At 38.7% G+C, this 7,756-nt stretch overlaps 1 pseudogene; it reads right to left on the bottom strand.

Annotated features, from left to right (window-relative positions):
• Nucleotides 1-1,232: 1,232 nt before the first annotated feature.
• LOC146504908 (uncharacterized) lies at nt 1,233-3,504 on the bottom strand (annotated as a pseudogene).
• Between the last annotated feature and the right edge of the window lie 4,252 nt (nt 3,505-7,756).

Here is a 7,756-nt window from a genome sequence, read left to right as displayed (position 1 = left end):
TCAAGTACTCTTTCAATTTCCACACCATCTATATGAATCTGCACTTGTGCATTTCTAAGGGAATTCCCAAATAAGATTATTTTAGTTTTACTTAGATTTAGCGATAGTTTGTTCCTGTTAAACCATTTTTTCATTTTGCACATTTCTGATGTAATTGTATCCAGCAGCTCCTTTAGATTCCCCCCAGAACAAAAAATATTTGTGTCATCTGCAAATAATACTAATTTTAATATATCAGATGCCTTACAAATATCATTTATATAAATAATAAATAATTTAGGACCCAGTACAGAGCCTTGTGGAACACCACAAGCAATGTCCAAGCATGATGAGGAATGGACACCCAGCTTCACAAATTGTTTCCTGTCACTTAAATAATTTTTCACCCATTGCAGTACAACCCCCCTGATCCCGTACCGTTCCAGTTTATTAATTAATATATCATGATTGATTGTGTCGAATGCTTTCTTGAGATCCAGAATACTCCAGCTGCATACTGTTTCTGATCTATAGCATTCGTAATCTCCTCAATTGATTCGATTAATGCCAGAGATGTTGATCTTTTTGATCTGAATCCATATTGACTGTCAGAAAGTAATTTATATTTATCTAAGAATTTGTCTAATCGTTTATTAAACAGGTTTTCTAGGATTTTGGAGAATTGTGGTAGTAAAGAAACAGGCCTGTAGTTTGTGAAGTGGCGTCTATCCCCAGTTTTATACAGCGGCACAACTTTAGCTATTTTCATTTTGTTTGGCACTTTTCCTGTCTGAAATGATAAGTTGCAAATAAATGTTAGAGGTCCTACAATTCCTTCAATGACCTTCTTGATGATTTTCATGTCAATATCATTACAATCAGTTGATGTTTTATATTTACACATGTGTACAATGTCAATTATTTCTTTTTCCTCCACTGATGTGAGGAACATTGAGCTAGGGTTCCTATCAATCAGGTTTTCACTACAGTCTACTGATGGCAGTGACTCAGGAATTTGTTCTGCCAGTTTTGGTCCAATATTTACAAAATACTGATTAAAGCTGTTGACCTTATCAGCAGTGTTTTCCATAATATTGCCATTGTCGATAAAGTATTGAGGATAACTTTGCTGTCCAGAATTATTTTTAATGATACCATTTAAAACATCCCATATTCCCTTCATATTATGTTTATTGTTGTTCAATATTTTACTATAATAGTCCTTTCTACATACACGTATAATATTGGTCAACTTATTTTTGTATTTTTTATATTTATTTTCAGCATCTTTTGTTCGTTGTTTTAGGAATTCCCTATAGAGTGTATTTTTCTTTTTACATGCATTTTGTAAACCCTTAGTGATCCATGGTCTATCTGAATATTTGTGCTTTCTGTTGTATTTTATTGTTGGACAGTTTTTATCGTACAATTCCATGAATATTCTTAAAAATATGCCATATGCAATATCAATATCAGTTTCTTTGTACACATTGTCCCAGTCCTGATTTAATAGATCATTCTTAAGTGCATTCATAGTTTCTTCTGTCCTTGCACGTCTGTATCTCAGTTGTTCTTCATGCTGATTTTTCTTATAATTAGTGTCATAAACTGCAAAAACTGGTAGGTGATCACTGATGTCATTAATTAATATTCCGCTCACAATGTTGTTTTCCATATTGTTAGTGAAAATATTGTCAAGTAAGGTGGCACAATGTGGTGTAATTCTACTAGGCCTGGTTATTTTAGGATGTAAACTCAAACTGTACATAGTGTTTAGGAATTCGTCGGTCATTTTATGCTTTTTCGGATTCAACAGGTCAATATTAAAATCCCCACAGATAAACATAACTTTTTGATTTGTTTTAGAGAACATTTCCTCTATGAAGTCATTAAATACTTGAATACTAGAGCCAGGTGTTCTATATATACAGCTAATTATTACATTTTTCTCTTTTTCCTTATAAATTTCAATTGTTATACATTCTAATAAATTATCAATTACAGTTGTCATGCTTTCTACCACCTTGTAATTTAGGTTTTTATCCACATACACAGCTACTCCCCCTCCACTCTTGTTCCTTCTATTTACAAAATTCACTTCATATCCCTCCAGTCCAAAGTCCAGTCCTTTCTCCACATTGATCCATGTTTCAGAAATGGCAATAATTCCAAATGGATTTGTCAACTCATTTAGATATTCCTTTATATTGTTGAAGTTGGCATACAGACTTCTGCTATTAAAATGGATTATTGATAATTTATTTTCCGTGTTGATGGTGTGCTTAAACTGTTCATCAGTGAAGTAGCAGCAGTTACTGCTGATGTTGTAGAAGAAGTTATTTTCCGGGTCTATATCCTTTTCTAAGTCTAGAACATTATGGTCTGTGTATCGAAATGTTTTCAGTTCAAGATTATCATAAAGAGAATTCCAATGAGTTATATTGATATTGTTGTCGGATGCAGATGAAGTTCTTTTGGACTGTGCCATGTGTTGTGTTGTGTGTCACGTCACATGTGTATTCATACCTCCAGAGTAAGTTGAACCTCAGTATTTGTCCAGCTCCTCCATATTTCTGATGACCAACACTTTGGCTTGTTCCGGTGTTCCATTGAGTTTAATGAATACTTTGCAGTTGGTGGTCCATGTATTTTGAATTTTTCCCTGTTTCTTCAAGTAACGTGCCTTCCTGGCAATGTCCGCATTTCTTTTTATCAGATGTTCATTCATGAAGACATCGGATCCTTTCAGTTTCTTTCCTTGTTTTAACAGTGCTGTTTTGTGTTTTCTGTTTGAAAATCTCACAATGATGGCTGGTTTGTCACTGTCATTTTTTCGGGGTAGAGGGTGGCAAGCCTCAATGTTGTTATAATCCACTTCCACACCTTTGGACCGTAGAAAGGTAACCACTTGATGCTCCGTGGAGTTGACATCTTCCTCTCCTGGCCCTCCTACATTGTCGGCGGCGACCGCCCGGGCGTATGACCGGGGTTTGATGCGAAGCCCCGTGATGATGATCGTTCATCCGGGTGTACTGCTCCAAATCCGCCACTCTGTTCTCCAGGTACCCCAGCCGCCGATCCTTCTCGGCGTTCTGGATGCGGAGAGCCTTAACTTCCTCGACCAGGTCCAGGATGGCTTTCTGCTGCAGTTTGACAGTAGAAATCTCCTCTGTCATAAACTCCAGCGACTTCTTAATATCGTCACCTTCCTCGGCTGACAGAACTTTTTTCGGGCCCATGCTTGTAGCGTTGCCGTGACGACCGGCTAGCTAGTTGATGCTAGCGTCCTTCCTCTCTCTCACCGCTACGGTTCAAAAACGTCAACTTGTGAGTTTTCGAGAGGTCGCAAATGACGAGCCACCACTTCTGGACGGTTTCCCACACACGCTCTCAAAGTTTAGTATCCGCGGAGAGCTGCCGTTTTCAGGAGATATGTTAAGTTTGTCAACGTTTCTGCTCAGAGAACCTGTTGCTGACAGCTCGGTGTGTCACTTCCGGTCCAGAAGAAAGTGTATCACAGCTCAGGAAAAAAAAGCACCGAAATAAAGCACCGAAATGTGCGCTGCTTTTCGGTCTGGTTACTACCGTTTATGTCGATACCGGTACCATGATGGCACCGGATACCGTTACCCATCCCTACTCAGAAGGGCCGTGGCGGTGTCGCCATCATGCAGCAGTCCAGCCCTTCGAAATCCGTTGGTGATCGTGGATGTTTTCACACTTTTCCATGCTGTCAGAATCCACTGGTGGAGTTGGGCATAACTTGCTTTTCGCAAGTTTATCGCTGCTCATCATCCACGGCTTCCGCTGAACGCGTAGCGCTACTTTGAAGTTTGTTTTTCGCGCTACTTCGTACGGCACTACGTTGCCTGGCGGACGGACATGTGACCAACATACCACTCTTGAACCCCGATCCTTCCACCAGGCAACGTAGTGCCGGAGAACAGCGGAACAAGCAAAACAAATCCTCTTACGATATCACAAAAATCATGGACAATCCATAGAAAAGCCGCACCTGACTAAAAGCCACAGGGTTCAAAGCTTGTGCAAAAAGTAGCGGCTTGTAGCCCGACAATTACGGTAAGTTAATTTTTAAAGGCTTAAAAGTGGTGGTGTATTCCAGAAGTGGTATAGAAATGTTTTTGGTTTACACATAAAACTCAGACTTCAAGTCCAATCAGTGGAGTCAAAACAGTCCCGCAGTTCCTGCTTTGCTGCGTTAGTCCACTTCTTCACAGTTTTGACTACAGGCTTCGTACATTTGCCTATAAACTGGAATAAGATGGACCATGCAGTGATCAGAATGTCCCAAAGCTGCCTGGGGCACAGAGCAATAGGCAACTTTTAGAGTGGTGTAACAGTGATCCAGTATGATGTTGTCCCTGGTGGGGCAGACTATATGCTGTCTGTATTTAGGGAGTTCGTGGTTTAGGTTTGCTCTGTTAAAATCCCCAAGGATAATTGTAAAGGAATCCGGGAATTTCCTCTCCAGGGTAGTAATCTGGTCAGCCAGCTCGCACAGTGCGTTGTTCGCGTTGGCCTCTGGAGGGATGTAAACTCCAACCAGCATGAAGGAATAAAACTCCCGTGGTGAATAAAACAGTTTACAATTGATGAAGAAACTTTCCAAGTGTGGGCTGCAGTGTTTCTGTAACACTGTGACATCAGTACACCAACCTTCATTAATGTAGAAGCAGACTCCACCACCCTTTGTTTTCCCTGAAAAGTCTGTTTTGCGGTCCGCCCGGTGAAGTTGGAAGCCCGGCAGATTTAAGACAGCGTCTGGGACTCGCTCACTGAGCCAGGTTTCAGTGAAGCAGAGTTAGTCCGGTTTAAGAGCAGTAATTCGTCGACTTTGTTTGGAAGAGAGCGGAGATTTGCGAGGTGAATGGAGGGGAGTGCCGTACGGAATCCTCGCCGATGTAGTTTCACCAGCGCGACTCCCCCGTCTACGTCTCCTCCAGGAGCCACAGAGAGCTGCTGCGCCTCCAACTAAATGGATAAGAACTATAGTGAGACGACTGACGGATGTTTAGCAGTTGATCTTTGGAGAAAGTGATGTGGTCTGAGTGACCAAAAGCGCAGAAAATAAACAGAAACAAGAAAAGTGCGAGAGAGCGCAGTATCGACATGGTTCAAACCATTTTCTCATCAGCAACCTAGGGTTGCAGGGGCATAAAAAAAGCCATCAATCAGGTGATATAACCACACACCACCAGCAGGATGTGCTAAGGCTTGCTTAGCTCATTTCCTGTTATATACAGCTGGCTAGATGCTTTTATTTTTCAATTTGTATTCATAAACCAAACTGTTTTTATGTATATTTCTTAAAATGTAAGAACGTTTATGAAGAAGATCTATCTTTTCTACTTAAACTATTTAGACCTTATAATGTGTTTAACCAGACTGCAGAATAGCTCAATATCAAATTCATTTTGCAGCATATTCTTTCTTTAGTCAGAGAATAAATAATTTTTATGTTATTATACAAAATGTGAGTTCTGGTAAATGGACTGGTTCTTATATAGCGCTTTTCTCCTCTGTCCGAGCACTCAAAGCGCTTTATACAGCTAATTCATTCACTTCTAAGCTTAAGTGCTAAGTATCTAACATTCATATACATTCACACTCCGATGGATGATGGAGAGCAACATGGGGTTAGTATCTTGCCCAAGGATATTTGGCATGCAGACTGAAGCAGCCTGGGATTGAACCATGGACCTTCTGGTTAGTGGCTGATCCACTCTGCCACCTGAGCTACAGCCACCCCAGTTCTGTATGGTTATTTCAGACAGATGGAGTTAGTAATTCAAGAAAATCTACATTGTTATACAATATTATATTATCCTAATAGCTACCTATTTTTAGAGGCTCAAATTATTTGGACAAACTAATATAGATTTAAATATAATTTTTTTTAAACAATAATAATTGGAGGAAAATCCTTACATTCAGTCACTATTTAAACTCACTAACTTGATGCATGATGCATTTACTCCCTTGAGATGCTATGCTAGACCTTTATGTCTGTTGCCTTCATTTGCTGCTTGTTTGTGAGTGTCTCTCTCTTCAGCTTTGTCTTCAGTAACTTAACATCATGCCCTAGTGAATAAATATCAGCTGACTGACTTTGCCGCTGAAAAATATAAATTTTCTTTGCACTGGCAGTCATGCCCAAACCATAACAGTGCCCCCATCATGTTTGACAGATGTGTTTTTATTTCAAATCATATGCTGTTTTTTCCCCTTATATCTACTTTTGTGAAATTTATTTTGTCATCTACATTTCTTTAAAGGATAATAAGATTGAAATTATTTTACTAGAGGATTTTATTAGGATAGTGGAGAGAGTTGACAGGAAAGCTGGAAAGAGTGGCATGCACAAAATGGTCTGAGACTAACCTGAACACAGGTTATCTGCTCAACCAGGTGAGCTATAGCGGTGCACATCCATACTTATACCATTCTTGTTCAAATTGATCTTGGTTTCATCTGTCCAAAAAGTTTTTCACCAGAACCGGGAAGGCTCGTTTAGGTGATTTTCTTGATTCCTGTTCTTTGTTCCTCGCCATTCCTGTATTTACATCCCCATCTGAAGGCCTCCTTCATTTGCATTGACATTGCATTGAATGCTGTACTGAAATGTATGGTGAAAAGCTGCAAAATGCAAGTCCAACACCTGGAATCAGATATTATTTGGGAGAATGCATGGATTGAACATCTCCAATCTAGCCATGAACCTGCTTGTCAAATTATTTTTGATCCTTTGAAAATTATGGACTATGTATAATTTAAATGTTAATGCAATGCTTTTGTTAAACTCCTTGAAGCATAGCTGAAAGTCTACACTTCAATCAAATCTTGATTGTTAGATTTAGAATCCACTGTGATCAAGCCCATATAGAAAAGAAATAGAAAAAAACTTATATAAGACTTGCATAAGATGTGGCCTACTTTATATAGGGAATCATATAAGGCTTATATAATTTAATCATGAAAGTGGCCACTTTCATATATTGTTTTAGTAAGTATCCAAAACATACAAGTTTCATTTATATAATTCTTCTAGGGATCTTATATCTGTTTTTACTCTTGTATGCTTTTCATACAAGTTTCACACAAGACAGATACAAACTTTATAAGATATATATACATCTTTTCCATATGGAAGTACAGAAGCAAATTCCAAAAACCTGTTTTTATTGCAGTAAATGGACCACAGGTCAACTCTTTCCTAGTCTTCTTTCCCAATGTTGAGCATTTTATTGTCATTTGTGCAGATGACAGACTTAATGCTTTTTTTAGTGTGACCAGTAGGAATATACTGGAGCTACTTATTTATTCATGTTTTGTTCGGAAATTATGATGTGCTATTACATATTCAGATTGTTCTATATTAAATATTGAAATACAGTGACATGAAAAGGGGATTTATTCTTGGTGTAGTCAATGAACATTTACCATCCTGATTGATTGCACAACAAGTGTCCATTCATTTAGTACAAATTCACAGTTATCCTATATATGTGCCACCCATTTCCTAACAAACAAACAAAATTCTAGTCAACAGACTGTATATCATCTATTATTTTACCTACTGAAAAACACTGGCTCTCCAGGCATCAGTGAGTGCCTGTTTTATGTGTATATGTATAGTCTGTATTAGCTGAATAGCGTGAGGTATACTTGATATTCTGTTGCTAAGTCAGAGATGACACTGAGTGACTTGAGAAGGAAGCAGTCAGGACAAACGGCGCTATTCAAATACTGTGGCTAC

The sequence above is a fragment of the Neolamprologus multifasciatus genome, chromosome 13 (genome assembly GCF_963576455.1).
Source record: "Neolamprologus multifasciatus chromosome 13, fNeoMul1.2, whole genome shotgun sequence".
Lineage (NCBI taxonomy): Eukaryota > Metazoa > Chordata > Actinopteri > Cichliformes > Cichlidae > Neolamprologus > Neolamprologus multifasciatus.
This window is presented reverse-complemented; position numbering and strand designations above follow the sequence as displayed.